We start from the raw sequence: 16,718 nt of genomic DNA, 5'->3' as shown, positions 1-16,718 counted from the left end.
TTTTGCGTGGGTGTAGTCACAACGTAAAATGTATTTCTTACCGTGTCACAGGGAGAAAGTTAAGCCACTGAACTAGATTCTAATCCTCATAAAGGCACTTATTAGCCATCTAGCAAATATTTGTCGAATTGACCGAATTTGTATGTGTGTTTGTGGATTTACTCAACAAATATTAAGTCTGCATGTGTCAGTATGATACTGACCATTGCAACCCTTTATTTAAATTTTGTAAAAATGAAGGACAAGAGCAGGTTTTCAAAGGTTAATCAGATTCAGTAAATGCTCTTTTTTTAGGGAAAAATCAATCCATTTACCAGGACTGCTTTATAACCTTTAATCTGGCTTAACCCCCCACCTGCTGTATAAAACAGACCCTAAGGTCTCTAAACGATGTTCAGAAACAGATCTTATGAAAGTGTGAAGCCCATGGGTCCTTAGTAAACAGAGCCTTCAGATCCTTATCTGTCTACTGCTGGTCCAAACCCCTCCCTCACAGTCAACCCGAGCAGGTGGGCACAAGTGTCCTTGCCCCCAGCATAGAGGTCGTCACAGGTGCCTGTCCCTAGTTCCTTTATCAGGCCTTGGGTGCTGAGCACTGATCTTTCCTGGCTATGGCGGACCTCACCCCACCGGCACTGCCACCGGAGGTTGGGCTCTTCCTGGAAGCCATGTTCTCACTGTCCAGGACTATCACGATTCTCAGCACCCATGAGGGTCACGTGCTGTACCCAGCTCGCCAGATCTGGGCCAAGCTAAAAGGCGCCGGCACCATCCCAACGGCTCTTCTGTTCTTCCATCTCCCTCCCTGCGTGGGGTAGATTGTCCTACGAATTCTCAAGTTCTCTGCCTGCGGGTGCACAGTGGGTGGAGGGAGTGCTGGGAGCGGGCTGCGGGGTGAGGAGTCGTGGCAAAGGCATCCGGTGAAGAATGCAGTTGGTGACTAAGACTCAGCCTCCGACCGCTTGCAGCCTGGTGGAGGGCAGGGTACCATGATGGTCCACAGATAACCTGAGCAACCAGGGTATTGGGCAAGACTCTCAGAGATCCCCTCCTCCCTCACCCTCCCTACTCCAAAGTAGAGCGCACCACCTGCGCCCCGGTAGCAGGGACCAGGGCTCTAAGGTTTCACAGCGCCGCCACGACATGTGTGCGAGTGCTTCCTGGAGCAGGCGCTTATCACCTCCCCAGGCCCCACCCCTGAAGGTCAGGCACGCTCCTATCAACTAAGCTCCAAAGCTTGGGCAACCCTTATGAAAGTCCACCCTGGGTCAGTTAGGCTCTGAACAACCTTTGCTGCTTTTCTGAGCTTTCTGAAACTCCCTGGCAAACAGGCAAAGTGTGAATGTTTTCACAGTGAGCAGTCAACATTCTGAGAGTCCTCTTTGCCTCTGACCTGCACCAGATGTACCTTATGCTGAAGCTGAGTGGGTTTGCAGGTGTGTCTCAGCCTTGTTCCCAGTCAAACCCTTGGCTGTGGGCTGGTTCCCCTTCCTCTCTGCCAAGACTTCCCCAGGCCCCGGGACGCCAGGGACATCTGTTGCCTCTGTTGCCTGCCTCTCATGTGAGGCCATTCCTATCCTGAGTCAGGAAAAGAGCATCCCGGTCAACAGGCAGCCAGGGCTGAACTGTCTTGTCTTACAAATTCTCCCAGTGTCTCGTCATTGTGGACACTCCCTAGTTTGTTCTGTGCAGAGAGTCCAGAGCCCTCTAGATTTCTGTGGGGAGCACAGATGTGGCTCCAGAGGGACGGAACACCAAAGCTCGCTACCCAGACAGAATCTGCAGTGGGGTCCATTTCTGTGCCCTTGGTCCCAAATCCAAACATCCCAGCAGCCTTGTCTGTCTCTTAGTACAACCCAGAGTCCCAGCATCCCAAGGAGGACAACTAATGAATAGAGCAACACAAAAAATTAAATAGACTCTCTGAAACTCCCTTAAGGAGCTCCTCCTCAGAAACTGAAGAGAAATTCACTATCATTCCTGTGTGATCTGGAAGATCAATTACATTCCAGAATCTTCTTCTAATTAAAAAAAGCCAGTGGGCTTCCCTGTTGGCACAGTGGTTGAGAGTCCGCCTGAGGATGCAGGAGACGCGGGTTCGTGCCCCGGTCCGGGAAGATCCCACATGCCGCAGAGCGGCTGGGCCCGTGAGCCATGGCCGCTGAGCCTGCGCGTCTGGAGCCCATGCTCCGCAACGGGAGAGGCCACAGCAGTGAGAGGCACATGTACTGCAAAAAAAAAAAAAAAAAAGCCAGCAACCAGCAAAGAGTTTTTAGGCTGTCAGTTGTCTAGTTTTTGGCACTGCAGCAAAATGGCTAAATCTAGATCTGAATCAATTATACCCCAATAAAAGTTTTTTAAAAATTAAAAAAAAAATACTATACTAATTAAAAAAAAAATCTAGATCTGGGATCAAATCCCAGCTTTGACACTTAAAACCACTTAACCCTCTAAGCCTCAGTTTCTCTGTCTATAAAATAGAGATAATTCTACAGCTTACCACATTAGGTTGTTATGAGGATTGATTGAGAGAACCTATCTTTTTTTTTTTGGCCTCACAGCACACGGGATCTTAGTTCCTGGACCAGGAATCGAACCTGTGCCCCCTGCAGTGGAAGCACAGAGTTCTAACCACTGGCCTGCCAGGGAATACCCAAGAGAAACTATCTTAAGTATAGAGTATAGTATCTGGCACATAGGAAACAATAAATGTTAATTATTGTTGTTACAATTATTAGCAATTAAGAGAACTGGTAAAAGAGTAGGATAAGGTAATTAAGACTAAGACAAACGATAGAGAGTTTATAGACCAGGCTCCTTACGTCAAGGTAGAACTTAAATTGATTATATTTCAATGTAACCTACTTGTTTGCTTGTCCACATGACAATGCATTAGAGACACAGCACATAGTACAGTGGAAAGAACATGGACTTCGGAGTCAGACTGTGCTCACATCCCTTTCTTCTACCACCTGAGAGATTTGGGCAAATTATCTAACCTGTCTAAGTCTCAGTTTACACATCTACAAAATGGAGTAATAATAATTAACTTGCAGGATTGTGCTGATGATTTAAAAAGCCTCCTCTCATCCCCAGCTCTCCCAGGCTGGCAGCCCCTCCCATGGGCACAAACAATTCTTACCCTGTGGGAGCCCGTATCACATTGTACCATATTATCTCCCCCACTATAATGTAAATGTCTCGATTGGAGCGAGTCTATTTTGTTTGTCTTTCAATCTCTGGTATTTAGTGAGGTCCTTGGACATAGCTGGTGCCCAACAAAAGCTTGCCAGCTGACTGAATGAATTACTGAAAATGGCAGAAAAATAGAGTTGATAGGAAAAATGACCCATGTTTACTACCCATATTCCAGGAACAACCTTAGTAGCTATATCATAAGCTAACTGTGTTGTATGCTGTATGAGATTTTCTCACTGTAGTAGATGTACTTTGATTTATGTTTCATCCAAATCTTCATGATAAGTGGTATTATAATGCATGCCACCATATCCCTGTGTCCTCTGGGTTCTTTGTTATCTGACCTTGCTTCTAAACATTCCTCCGAATGGAAATCTTTTCTTAAATTTCATTACGCAAATAACACATGGTCACACAAAAAATCGCAAGTCTGGATAAGCTAAACTAAAAAGAAACCTAAAACACTCCAAATTCTACCACCAAATAATTATTGTTAACATTTTGGATAGAGCCTTCTGAAATTTTTTTTACACAGCTTTCTTGAATTATAATTCTCATATTGTATTAGTTTGCTAGAGCAAGATATGAGTCAGGGTTCTCCAGAGAAACAGAATGGGATGTGTGTGTGTGCATGTGTGTGTATGTGAGAGAGAGAGAAAAAAAAAGAGACAGAGAGAGAGAGATTTATTGATTAATTTTAAGGAATTGTCTCACACGATTGTGGAGATGCAAGTCTGAAATCTGCAGGGTAGGCCAGCAGGCTGGAAACCCAGGGAAGAATTGCAGCCCAAATGCAGGATTCCAGCAGAATTCCTTCTTGCTCAGGGGAGGTCAGTCTTTGTTCTATTAAGGCCTTGATTGATTGGATGAGACTCACCCACATTAGGCAGGGTAAACAGCTTTACTCAAAGTCCATGATTGAAATATTAATCTCATTCAAAAACACTTTCTCAGAAAGTCCAAAATAATGTTTGACCAAATATATGGGCACTGGTTGTCCAGCCAAGTTGACACTTAAAAGTAACGATTGCAGGTGGCCATGACAAAATACAATAGAGTGGGTGGCTTAAACAATAGGAATTACTTTCTCACAATTCTGGAAGGTACAAGCCCAAGATCAAGGTGTTGGCAGGGTTGGTTTCTTCTGAGGCCTCTCTCCTTGGCTTATAGATGACCATCTTCTCCCTGTGTCTCCACATGGTCTTTCCTCTGTGTGTCTGTGTCTTAATCTCCTCTTCTTAAAAAGACACCAGTCATATTCGACTAGGGTTCATCCTAATGACCTTCATTTTAACTGAATTGCCTCTTTAAAGACCCTCTCTCCAAATATAGTCACATACTGAAGTACTGGAGGTTAAGACCTCAACAAATGGATTTTGAGGGGAACATAATTCAGTCCATAACAGTACCATTCTGAAACCGAGCAGGAGTAGGGCCCTCCCAGTACAAAAGCCTTCTGTGTCCCCTGTTTCTTTTTTTTTATTAAATAGTTTTAGTTAGCAATAAATGCTCGTTATATAATATTCAAAAAACAGAAGAAAATTAAAAAGACAATAATCGTACCCAGAAACATACTAGAAAATTTTAACAGCTGTGCAGAAATAGCTTTCTTGGGGATTTCCCTGGTGATCCAGTGGTTAAGAATCTGCCTTCCAACGCAGAGGACGCGGGTTTAATCCCTGGTCGGGGAACTAAGATCCCACATGTCATGGGGCAACTAAGCCTGTGCGCCGCGACTACTGAGCCCGCATGCCACAACTAGAGAGCCTGGGTGTCACAACTACAGAGCCCACATGCTCTGGAGCCCACGAGCCACAACTACACTGAAGCCTGCATGCCGCAACTAAGACCCAAGGCAGCCAAAAGTAAATAAATAAATAAATGTTAAAAAATACTTTTTTTGCTTAACTGCTTTTCCTTTGTTTCTGCATTCCCTCACTTTCCTAATTAGTAACTGATGTGTCTTTGGAACTAGGGGAAGGCCTAGGAGACTAAAGCCTTTTTGCTACAAACAAGAAACAGACGGGCTTTTGTACCTGGGAAGGCCCCGCAGGGTCTTGCTTGGCTTCACAACCAACACCACAATGAAATATAGAACATTTTTATCACCCCCAAAAGATTTCCCACACCCATTACCAGTCACTTTGCATTTGCCACCCCCAGTTTGAGGAAACTGAGGTCTGGAGATTAGTCCAGGGCCAGAATCCAGCTGAGAAAAACCACAGGGCTTCCTCCAGGGAGGAATTTGAGATACTGATAGACAGTATAACTTGTTCAGTTATACTAATTTTTTTGTGTCAAAATAAGAATTAATATCCCAAGAATTTTTCCCTCTGTCAATAAATCCTATGGCTATCCCAACTGTATGACTGCGCTGCTAGATATCTGCTTCCTGTACTTTGGTTCATCAGCATGCTACAGCCTTCTACTCATGCATCCTGTTTATTTCCCCTTGGAAGTAGGTACAAAGTGCCCTTCTGAGGGAGTGAAGGGCTATCCAAGTCAAAAGCACTTGCTTTCCCACACACACCAAGGGTTTAGCTCATAACATGAATGTCAGCAAAAAAACATGATATTTATTGTTCAGAAGTGCTTCCACAGTATCCCCACTTGGAAAAGACAAACCACTTAGTTTTATTTACATTCTTTAGAAAGGACGTTGGAAAATGCCACGATAAGTTATGTCATGGGTTATACAGTTTTCTGGTTGAAAAATAAAGCACAGGGGGGGGAATTTCCCTTCTAATTTTATACATCCCTAGGATGCTGGTTTCTTTAGACTTTTTGTTACTTTTACTGACTAAAGTGACTTTAAGCACAGCACTTAGCAGCCACCATAAATTTCAAACATTATCACTGTGCAGTTTGAAGATGCCCACCCAGTACACTACTGTTTTATAAAACAAATAAGTAAAATTATTCTGGGGTGCTGGGGTTTCTATAAAAGAAAGCATGGTAGGAGACAAGTTACAAGGGTTCAAAAACACTGTCCACAGCATGGTGGGGTGGGGGTAGATACTGGGTTGCAAAATAGCGTAATAAACCTAGAATCGCCTATGGTTTAATGGCTGACTACAGCCTCCTGCTAGGGTCAAATTCCTATCAGTGAGAGAGGCTTATAGCCACTTGCTTGGACTTTGCTTTGCAGTGCAAAGATATTCCAGTCCTAAAATCCGGGAACTGGCCCAGCAGCACTTCTTGAGAATCAAAAGTCAGAGCATGGTCAAAGTTGCTACTATACTCCTGTTTCAGTTCATGCCCCTTCTGGCTTGACAAGCCAGTCCACACCCATATTTCCAGCTCTTCAGGTCCAAGAATAAAACCAGAAATGTCCACCATCCTCAACGGAGAAAAAAGACAGGGATGCTGCAAATGTACACACCTCTGCCCAGTCGGATACCTCTCTCTCAGCCGAAACACAGACAGAGATTGTCCATTTTTGAGAGGTAGTCAAAAAAGGATAATCCAGAATTTACATACAGATTATGTTCTTGATTCTCTATGATGTAATTATCTATTAAGAATAAAATAGGTAAACAAAAACAAACAAACAAAAAGAATAAAATAGGAAGCTACCATCAACAGCATTAATTGGCTTTCAGATGAACTCATTGAAATAGGAATCCTGAAAATACAGACAGATTCAGGTCAACAAGGAGAAGCAAGAAGTACCAGGGCCCATGGTTTCTCCCTCTCAGTTTAGGGAAAAGTCTTCTTTCCCAACTTCCCTAGCTTTGTCTAATGACATCAGCAATTTCTCAATCACTTAAAAGTCCAAAAGAAGCACCTTTGACTCACTCTTCTTTTTTACATTTCTAGGCATTATTTCCTTGAAAAGTCTCACATCCTCCCTTCTTCTGTCCTCAGCCAGGGCAGGTCCTCAGTAACCACACGTCGATCATCACATCTGACTCTAAGCTTCTCTCCATCCCATCTGCTTGATACATCCGTGCCGGATATCCCTGAAATGCCATCTTCATTGAGTCATTCCTCAGCACAAACACATCGAATGGCAGCCCCCTGGCACCTCCAACATCAGTCTGTAATCCCCTACCAGGTTTTTGGAGTCCTTTGTAAATGAGATTCCTCCACTAGACTTTCAACTCCTAGATGGCAAGGCTGGTCTTGATGATCCCCCATTGTAACACAGAGTAGGCAGGGAGTAAATTCACCAAATGAACCAACAACAACCCCTGAAGCCCACGGAGCAGGTCATGTCACTCATTTGATTACATTTACTGGAACAGAGAAGTTAATGAGTGGTGTGGATGTTTTGCTTTTGTACAGGTGAGGAAGCACAGGAAGGGCATTTTGACAGGTCAGTGTTTTGCCTGTCATGTAAGCTCTTGAGATCCTTCTTGAGTGCAGAACAATAAAACACAATTATTTCATGACTACTTATAAACAGTAGTATAGACTCAGAGGAATTGACGTCAAACATTTCTTAAAGTTGACTGCAATATTGTGATTTATAGGAAAAATCTATATTTGGTCTTTATCCACAGTTCCTGGCTCACAGCTCCCAAAACCCCCAGAATTTCCTGAACGATCAGAGCAATGGGATGTTTGGCTTCTTGTCCTCTGTTCCTGAAAATACTTCAGGGAAGGTGACCTTTGGATCCCACCCAAGGGTGGGGCTGGTTGCCAGGAGAACTGACCCCATGTTTAGAGGGTTAGAACTTTCAGTCCTACCCCCCACCTCCCATTCCTCATTTCTGGGGAGCATGGAGGGGCTTGAGGTTGAATCCATTGCCTTTAGCCAATGATTTAGTCAATCATGACTATGTAATGAAGCCTCCATAAGCACCCAAAAAGGACAGCTTCTTGGTCCTTTTTGGAGAGCTTTCATGTTGGGAAGAAGAAGGCTTCTGTGTGCCCTTGAGTCAGGCCCCAAGCACATCAAGGACAGAAGCTCCTTTGTGGGGAACCTCTCCCTATGTATCTCCTCATCTGGCTGTTGATTTATGCCCTTTAATATCCTTTTATAATAAACTGGTAATCTAGCAAGTAAAATGTTTCTCTGAGTTTTGAAAGCCGTTCTAGCAAATTAATTGAACCCAAGGAGGGGGTCAGTCAGAAGCACAGGTAACAACCTGGACTTGCTCTTGGCCTCTGAAGTGGAGGGTGGTCTTGTGGGACTGAGCACTTAACCTGTGGAATCTGATTCTATCTCCAGGTAGAGAGTGTCAGACTGAGTTGAATTGTAGGACACCCAGCTGGCATCCGAGAATTGGACGTGGGGAAGCTTCCATGGACACAGGTTGGAATTGGGTCCAGGAGCCCTTTTCATTTACTGTACATAATTTGAGGTTATGATAAATACCCTGTATGACAAAGGCACATTGTTTTGTTTGATCACATACACTCACACGCAAGGCAGATACACTATAAATAGAGCCACTTGAAAATATAAAAACAAAAGGACACATAACTGGGGCAGTCACTTGACATTTCTGGACCTCAGATTCCTGATCTGTAAAATGAGGAGGTTGTACAAACCAGATGATCTCTGTGTTCCCTTCAAATTCTGATATTATTTTATTCCGTATTCTAGAAAACCATCCTCTGCTTCTTAAATTAGCAAGTTTATTAGTTTGAGCATTTAGTTTTAAGAGTACACAGGCCAGTGTACATGAACGTGGTTAAGTGTATGCATTTGGTATAATACAGATAGAATGTCCCATTTCTACATGTTTAAATTGTCTCCAGTTTTCAAGGCTTAATGCAAATGTCCCCCCCTCCAGGAAGTCTTCCCCACCCCTTCCAGCCAGAAGCAATCTGCCCTCTTTTGAACTTCCTCAGTTTTGTTTCACCCTATTTTATTGCACTTTCCAGTTTCTTCCACCTTCCAGCACCAATATTATGGTAAAGGATGTAAAAAATCTTATTTCTCTACTCAGTTGTAAAGTCCTTGGTGTCAAGAATGAAGTCTTTGGACTTCATGTGTAGCCAGGCACATTTAGCAGAGGATCCTACAGGAGATGGATTCTCAGTAAATTGAGGGAAGAATGAAGCAAGGGAAGGAAAAAAAGAAAAAAAAAACGTGTGTTACTTAAAGGAGAGGACTTAGAGGAGAAGTGCTTTAAGGGAGTATTCAGGAGAAAGTGAAGAAGCAGAAAAGAAAAGAGAGCTGGGTTAAAAAGCCGGCTGATGAATGAAAGAGATTATGTCTAAACAAACAAGGGGCAGATAGAGGAGGGAGAGGGATGCATATGAGAACGTTTTCTTTATGGAAGATGCTTTGCTTCATAGCCTTTCCTTCTTCTCTCTCCTGTTGCATTTCAAGTCCACTTGTTGAATGTGTTTACCTGCTACCGGAAAGAAGTCAGAGCTAGCCGTGCATATGCAATAATTGCAGACAGGCTTGCACTCTAAGAAGGCACGTTAATTCCTTCTCTAGGATATAAGCTCTATCCCTCTGAAGGCAGTCAGCTGACTGACTTAGTCAGGAACTTTTCTCCACTGCAAATCAGCAGATTCGTTCCTACAGTGAAGTCACTGGAACATCTTATTCAGCCAAATCATTTCTTCTTCGGCAAAGCTATGCCAGCTCTCACAGTGCCAGGCGGCTCCTCCCTCACCCAGGACATTGTCTTGATAAAGCAACTTAGCCTGAGTCAGCAGGGTCATGGGGCAGAACCCTCTGTCTTAGATAAGAGGCATATCACCCATATACTGCCTATCTGACCATCCTTCCCAACTCAGAGCTTATTTTCATTTGATGCTAGCTTTGTTCCAACCATTGAGCCCCGTCAGTCCAGGTCTGGCTCCCCACGACTAGACTATCTTCATAGAGCCAGCACGTCAGACTCGAGGGTTCAAAATAGAACACTTTGCCTTTCCACACATCAAGCTTGCTTTTCTTTCTGATTCCTCAACCCTTGATAAACATCTCTCTCCCAGGTCAGGAAGCCTCCAGACCTTTCTACTAAGCAGCCCTTGGGGTTGCTTAGGCTTAGGCTGACCTGTGGCCGGCCAAACAATACCCACTTGTCATGCCAAATGAGGAAAGAAATGTTATGGAAGAGGCAAAAGGCTTTCAGCCCTCAAGATCTGCAGCTCAGCAGGAACTTGATGGGAAAGGTGCTTCTCTTACTCCTGTTATTGTGGGTTCCCCCATGGCCAACAAAGAAGAAAAGAGTTTACTTGAACTGGAAGTAGATTTGGATAATTTGGAATTAGAAGATATTGACACAACAGATATCAACCTGGATTAAGACATTTTGGATGACTGAATAATGCTTCCCATTTACTCAACTAAACAGATCCTTATTATGGACAGGTATGGATCGTCACCCTGACCACAGTGCTTTGGACTCTGAGAAACTCCTTAGATTTTTATATGTAGATACTGTGGTCCACTGAGAGTACAATACCCTCCTATTCGGAGGAGTTTATGTGTAGCATCTAAATCACAATGTTTCCTTGTTAACTAAGACTGCTGTGGGCTTTGATTTTTTTCACACTGTCATTAGACTGTATCTCATAAAATCGTTTGAATTTAAAAAAAACAAACAAAACCCTTAACTCTTTATCTCTTAGCCTAATGAAATGCCAGGATCTCCATCCATCTTTGCTACAAAGTCCGGGGATGAAGCCAGAGTTCCCCTCCTTATCCAAAAGTGGCCACCAAAGCCAAAATTAAGTCAAAAAACCCCTAATCAAACCTATTGTATAGCACAGGGAACTATACTTAGTATCTTGTAATAACTTACAATGGAAAAGAATCTGAAAAAAGAATATAGATAGATATAATTGAATCACTTTACTGTACATCTGAAACTAACACATTATAAATGAACTATATTACAATAAAAATTTTTAAAAAAGATAATGAGGACTAGTCACACCACACACACACAAAAAAAAAAACCAAACTTAATCACTTTTCCTAGGAAGAAGGGTTTTATAGCCACTCCCATGGCACAGGAAACAGTAGTTCTCTATACACAGTGCATCGTTTACAGTGTTCAAAAGGTCACAGCCTTAGGCGGCTTCCAGACTCTGTTTCCAGAGGCAAAGCCTATCAAAGCTCACTACTCCACCTGCTCTGGCCAGACCTTCACCCCAAGAGTGGGAAATGCTCACAGAACGGTTGAGCTGCCTGCTATCAAGTAGTTGGTTTGCATTTCTAACATTCTCCTGTTCCTGAGATCTGACCAAAGAATGATCACTTTCCATTTCCTTACGCTTTTTTTTTTTTTTTTTTTTGCGGTATGCGGGCCTCTCACTGTTGTGGCCTCTCCTGTTGCGGAGCACAGGCTCCGGACACGCATGCTCAGTGGCCATGGTTCACGGGCCCAGCCGCTCCACGGCATGTGGGATCCTCCCGGACCGGGGCACGAACCCGTGTCCCCTGCATCGTCAGGCGGACTCTCAACCACTGCGCCACCAGGGAAGCCCTTTTTTTTTTTTTTTAATTTATTTTTGGCTGCATTGTGTCTTCGTTGTTGTGCATGGGCTTTTCTCTAGTTGTGCTAGCGGGGGCTACCCTTCACTGCGGTGCGCGGGCTTCTCATTGCGGTGGCTTCTCTTGTTGCGGAGCACGGGCTCTAGGCGCGCGGGCTCAGTAGTTGTGGCTCACGGGCTTCAGCGTGCAGGCTCAGTAGTTGGGGTGCACGGGTTTAGTTTCTCCACAGCATGTGGGATCTTCCCGGACCAGGGCTCAAACCCGTGTCCCCTGCATTGGCAGGTGGATTCTTAACCACTGCGCCACCAGCGAAGCCCTCGTCTTTGTTTTTTAAATAATAATTTGTTTTTGTTAAATAAGTTGAAGGCTAAATTATTTAACTTCAAGGTCCTGAAAATCATCTTGTGCCTGTCCCTCTCACCCCGTCATCTTGGTATCAATCAAACAGTCCTCTGTCAAAGTCTCCTTCTTTGGCGTCATCATACACCCTGAATACTCTTTCTTCACTTTGCCCGTTTTCTGCTCAGCTTCAGGCCTCAGCTTTAATGTCATTTCCCCAGGAAAGCCTTCACTGATTCCTAAGCCAGATTACCTCCCCCTATTAAACACTCTCTGGCACTTTGTGCTTATCTCTTTGGAGAACTTATCTCAATTATAAAATTGTATGACTCGTTTCATGTCTGTTTCTCCCACTTAGTAGATTGTAAGCTCCATGAAGGCAAGAACTAGGCTTATCTTGCAGCCTTAGTGCCTGGCTTGATAACTTACAGATTTGTCCTTGCTACAGTTTGCTGAATGAATGTTAATTAATGTTTGAATTAAAATTAATGAGCTTTCCTTTACTTTTGTCTCTATATGAGATGATGGATGTTCATTAAACTTATTGTGGTAATCATTTCATGATATATGTAAGTCCAGACATTATGATGAATACCTTAAACTTGTACAGTACTGTATGTCAATTATATCTCAATAAAACTGGAAGAAAAAAATATGATACAATTAAATTAAATTAATGAGTTTCCTCACCCCTATCCCAGATGGGTTAGGTGTGTCTTCTCTGTGTCCCCATTATACATTGTAATGCTCCTTCTATTACTGTACTGACATAATTACCTGCAGATGTGTCTGCTTCCCACCTCTCTTCACTCTGCAGTCCTTCACCTGCCCTGACACCTCCGTCACCTGAGCCCTCCTTGAGGGTGGGGACAACCAAATGTTTGTTTGAAATGAAGTAGGCACTCAAAAAATGTTTACTGAATGAATGGAGGCTTTTGGGGGAAAAAGAACAGGATCAAAGGTGAAAACTCAGCATAAGACCCAGATTTGCGGGTCATCTCAATGGGTTACATTTAGGATTGAACCTTGGGGGTCACCCTTCATTATAGAGCAGGAGGAAGAGGAGATGGCAAAGGTGAGGCCAGAGATCCAGAGGAGTATTGTGCCAGGGACAACAAAGAGAGTTTCAAGAAGGAAGGACAAGTCCATTGGGACAAATTTTGCTGAAAGAATAAGGAAATGGGCTTCCCTGGTGGCGCAGTGGTTGAGGGTCCGCCTGCCGATGCAGGGGACACGGGTTCGTGCCCCAGTCCGGGAAGATCCCACATGCCGCAGAGCGGCTGCACCCGTGAGCCATGGCCGCTGAGCCTGCGCGTCCGGAGCCTGTGCTCCGCAGCGGGAGAGGCCACAACAGTGAGAGGCCCGCGTACCGCAGAACAAACAAACAAACAGAAAGAATAAGGAAGTTGAGGACTAAAAATATATGGTTGAATTCTATTTAAAAAAAAGAAGTTTTGCACAGTTTTAAAAAAGATTTGTGGAGATGGAAGCCAGATTGTATGAAATGAAGAAGGGAACGTTTTCACAGGAGAGAGCAGAGACGTAGGCTGTTTGTTGAAAGGGCTTGGCAGCATGGAGGCGAGTCCAGCTCCCCTATTTGGACAGAGTAAAATGAGCTCCAAGATATACAGACTGCCAACAAACACATGAAAGAATGCTCAATATCATTAATCATTAGGGAAATGCAAATCAAAACTACAACTACACCAGTCAGAATGGCCATCATCAAAAAATCTACAAACAATAAATGCTGGAGAGGGTGTGGAGAAAAGGGAACATTCTTGCACTGCTGGTGGGAACGTAAATTGGTACAGCCACTGTGGAGAACAGTATGGAGGTTCCTTAAAAAAACTACAAATAGAACTACCATATGACCCAGCAATCCCACTACTGGGCATATACCCTGAGAAAACCATAGTTCAAAAAGAGTCATGTACCAAAATGTTCATTGCAGCTCTATTTACAATAGCCAGGAGATGGAAACAACCTAAGTGTCCATCATCGGATGAATGGATAAAGAAGATGTGACACATATATACAATGGAATATTACTCAGCCATAAAAAGAAACGAAATTGAGTTATTTGTAGTGAGGTGGATAGACCTAGAGTCTGTCATACAGAGTGAAGTAAGTCAGAAAGAGAAAGACAAATTCGTATGCTAACACATATATATGGAATTTAAGAAAAAAAATGTCATGAAGAACCTAGGAGTAAGACAGGAATAAAGACACAGACCTACTAGAGAATGGACTTGAGGATATGGGGAGGGGGAAGGGTAAGCTGTGACAAAGCAAGAAAGTGGCATGGACATATATACACTACCAAATGTAAAATAGGTAGCTATTGGGAAGCAGCCGCATAGCACAGGGAGATCAGCTTGGTGGTTTGTGACCACCTAGAAGGGTGGGATAGGGAGGGTGGGAGGGAGGGAGGCGCAAGAGGGAAGAGATATGGGGACATATATATATGTATAACTGATTCACTTTGTTATAAATCAGAAACTAACACACCATTGTAAAGCAATTATACTCCAATAAAGATGTTAGAAATACAAAAAAGTGAGCTCCAGAATGTTCCTTGTCACATTTTCTTCTAACTTCTCCTTTCTCCCCTAATAAGTACAGAATGGGCTGAATTCATGACAGAGAGTTCAATTTCCATTTTCTCACTGTTGGCAAATAATGCTTATTGAATGTTATTTTCACAGTTGGAATGAAATAACATTCTATCCCTTCCCCAAACTTACATAAGGACTACTGCTGCTTTTCATGTCTATTAAGAAAATGTGAATGAAATCTAAAAAAGTAAAAATCATTTTTCTTCACAAAAGGTGCTAAAATATATTTTTCTACCAAGAAAAAAGAATTGAAAATGCTTTTTAAAAAAATCTTCATGGAAGCTTTCGAAAATATATTCCAGAGCAATTACTCCAAGAGTAAGAATGTCAGGAATAAATTACTTTCTTAATACGTCAAACAATACGTGCCTCGGGCACAGGGAGAGACATGAACAAATTCATCTTAACAAAGAACAGATGATGACTAGCAGAAGTGTCCTAAATTACAGACCTTGGAGACTGGGAACTTTGGCCAGCTTTCAACTTGAAAGCAACCTCTGCAATGCTAGCCAGGTAAATCTGCATTTGTGTCATAATTCTGAGTCACCAGACTACAGGAAAGCCCAGGTAATATTGTCCCAAGCAACGCTCAACAAATTAAAATGGAGTAAAATTTACTGAAAGTCACAAAAGACCTTTTGACAGAGAATGTTTCCACATAACCTTGAAATTGGAGCTCTGACAAAAGAAATTGCTACAGGAAGCTATCTTCCAGTATTGAAAGTTGAACTCGTAAATTGCCAACGGGTTGAACGAGGTTCTTAGCTGAACTTGAACCAAAACAGCCTAGTACAGGGGGGTTCTTAACCATAGGTAGTTTCTGAACTTGGACTAAGAAAAATGTATTTATTCTCACTAATCTCTACCTGGAATTTAGCATTTTCTTCAATTATGGATGTAGGTAACAAACTGCTACGATTATAGAAACCATGAATTTTCGTATCACCTTCCAGTTGTTGCAGGTACTGTGTAATATCATTTATACTCATCTTTACTAGTTATTAGAACCATCGTTAGATTTTTATTTAATGCAATATAAAGTAGCATATGTATTATTATACCCGAAATTTGAGGTTTAAAATATTTTGATAACTTTATTTCATTATAATTGGATTCTTCAGTTATTCTATGTATTTTATTTTATGCATTTAAGAAAACATCCTGAGGAGTCTGTAGGCTTCAACAGACTGTCAATGGTGTCCATTGCACACAAAAGATTAAATACCCCGATCTGGTATTTTATGAATAAAGCTTATGGTTCATCATTTCTAATTGCAGGCACAAAGATATGAACAACAGATTCTGTTTGCACCATTTGGTGCCCTTAGTAAGTTAGAATCCAGATATAATTTTTTCAAGGTTGCATTGTTTAGGACTAATCATTTATTCCATGTTGTTCTATGCAACTTAATTTTGGTTCAAGTGTAAGAAAGGAAAGATATTCTACTTCCCTTTGGATGCCTGTTAAAACAGAATGCTCCCTATTAATTGCTGGAGCTGGTGCCGACCCCAACATGAACCATCAGAATTGAATCAAACCTCCAGGGAGGTCCCGGGGTCCCCCAGACATTCCTAAGATAACCAATGGCCATGGAAATAACATCTAGAATTCCCAGCCAAGGAATGCAGATTGGTGTAGGAGGTGATTCATTTTGGGAAGCATTTCAGAGTGCTAGTCAATCTAAGGTCAAAGAGCACTGGGAGGAGAGGCACACCAGGTTTCCTTTGTAGTTAGACCACATCTTGTTGATGTAAAAAATACGAAATAGTCAACTTAGTGTCAGAGCTGTTCTAGGGTTCTGATATTCTATGCACCAAGAACCCACCATTTATTGCTCAGTAGGAAACTATATTGGATAATCAAACTCAAGTTATCAATTCAGGTTCTTCTTTAGCTACTCTCTTGGCCAGAGAAATCTTGAACACTTTATGGAAAAATGTCCCTGTATTGCCCCCAAGAGATAGAATCTCAGGTAGCTTTTCATCCCACATAGTCAGAGAGCCATGAAGCCTGCTGGGTCTATTAAGGACCTGTATATAAAATTATGCTCAAGATACGAAGAACACTACTTGGATGGTCAAGGCAAACATTCCTGAGATTTTGTTCCTAGACATTATTCAGAGACTTTACATGCATCCTATTCGGTGCAAAC

The sequence above is a fragment of the Phocoena phocoena genome, chromosome 13 (genome assembly GCF_963924675.1).
Source record: "Phocoena phocoena chromosome 13, mPhoPho1.1, whole genome shotgun sequence".
In the NCBI taxonomy this organism is placed as follows: Eukaryota; Metazoa; Chordata; class Mammalia; order Artiodactyla; family Phocoenidae; genus Phocoena; species Phocoena phocoena.
This window is presented reverse-complemented; position numbering follows the sequence as displayed.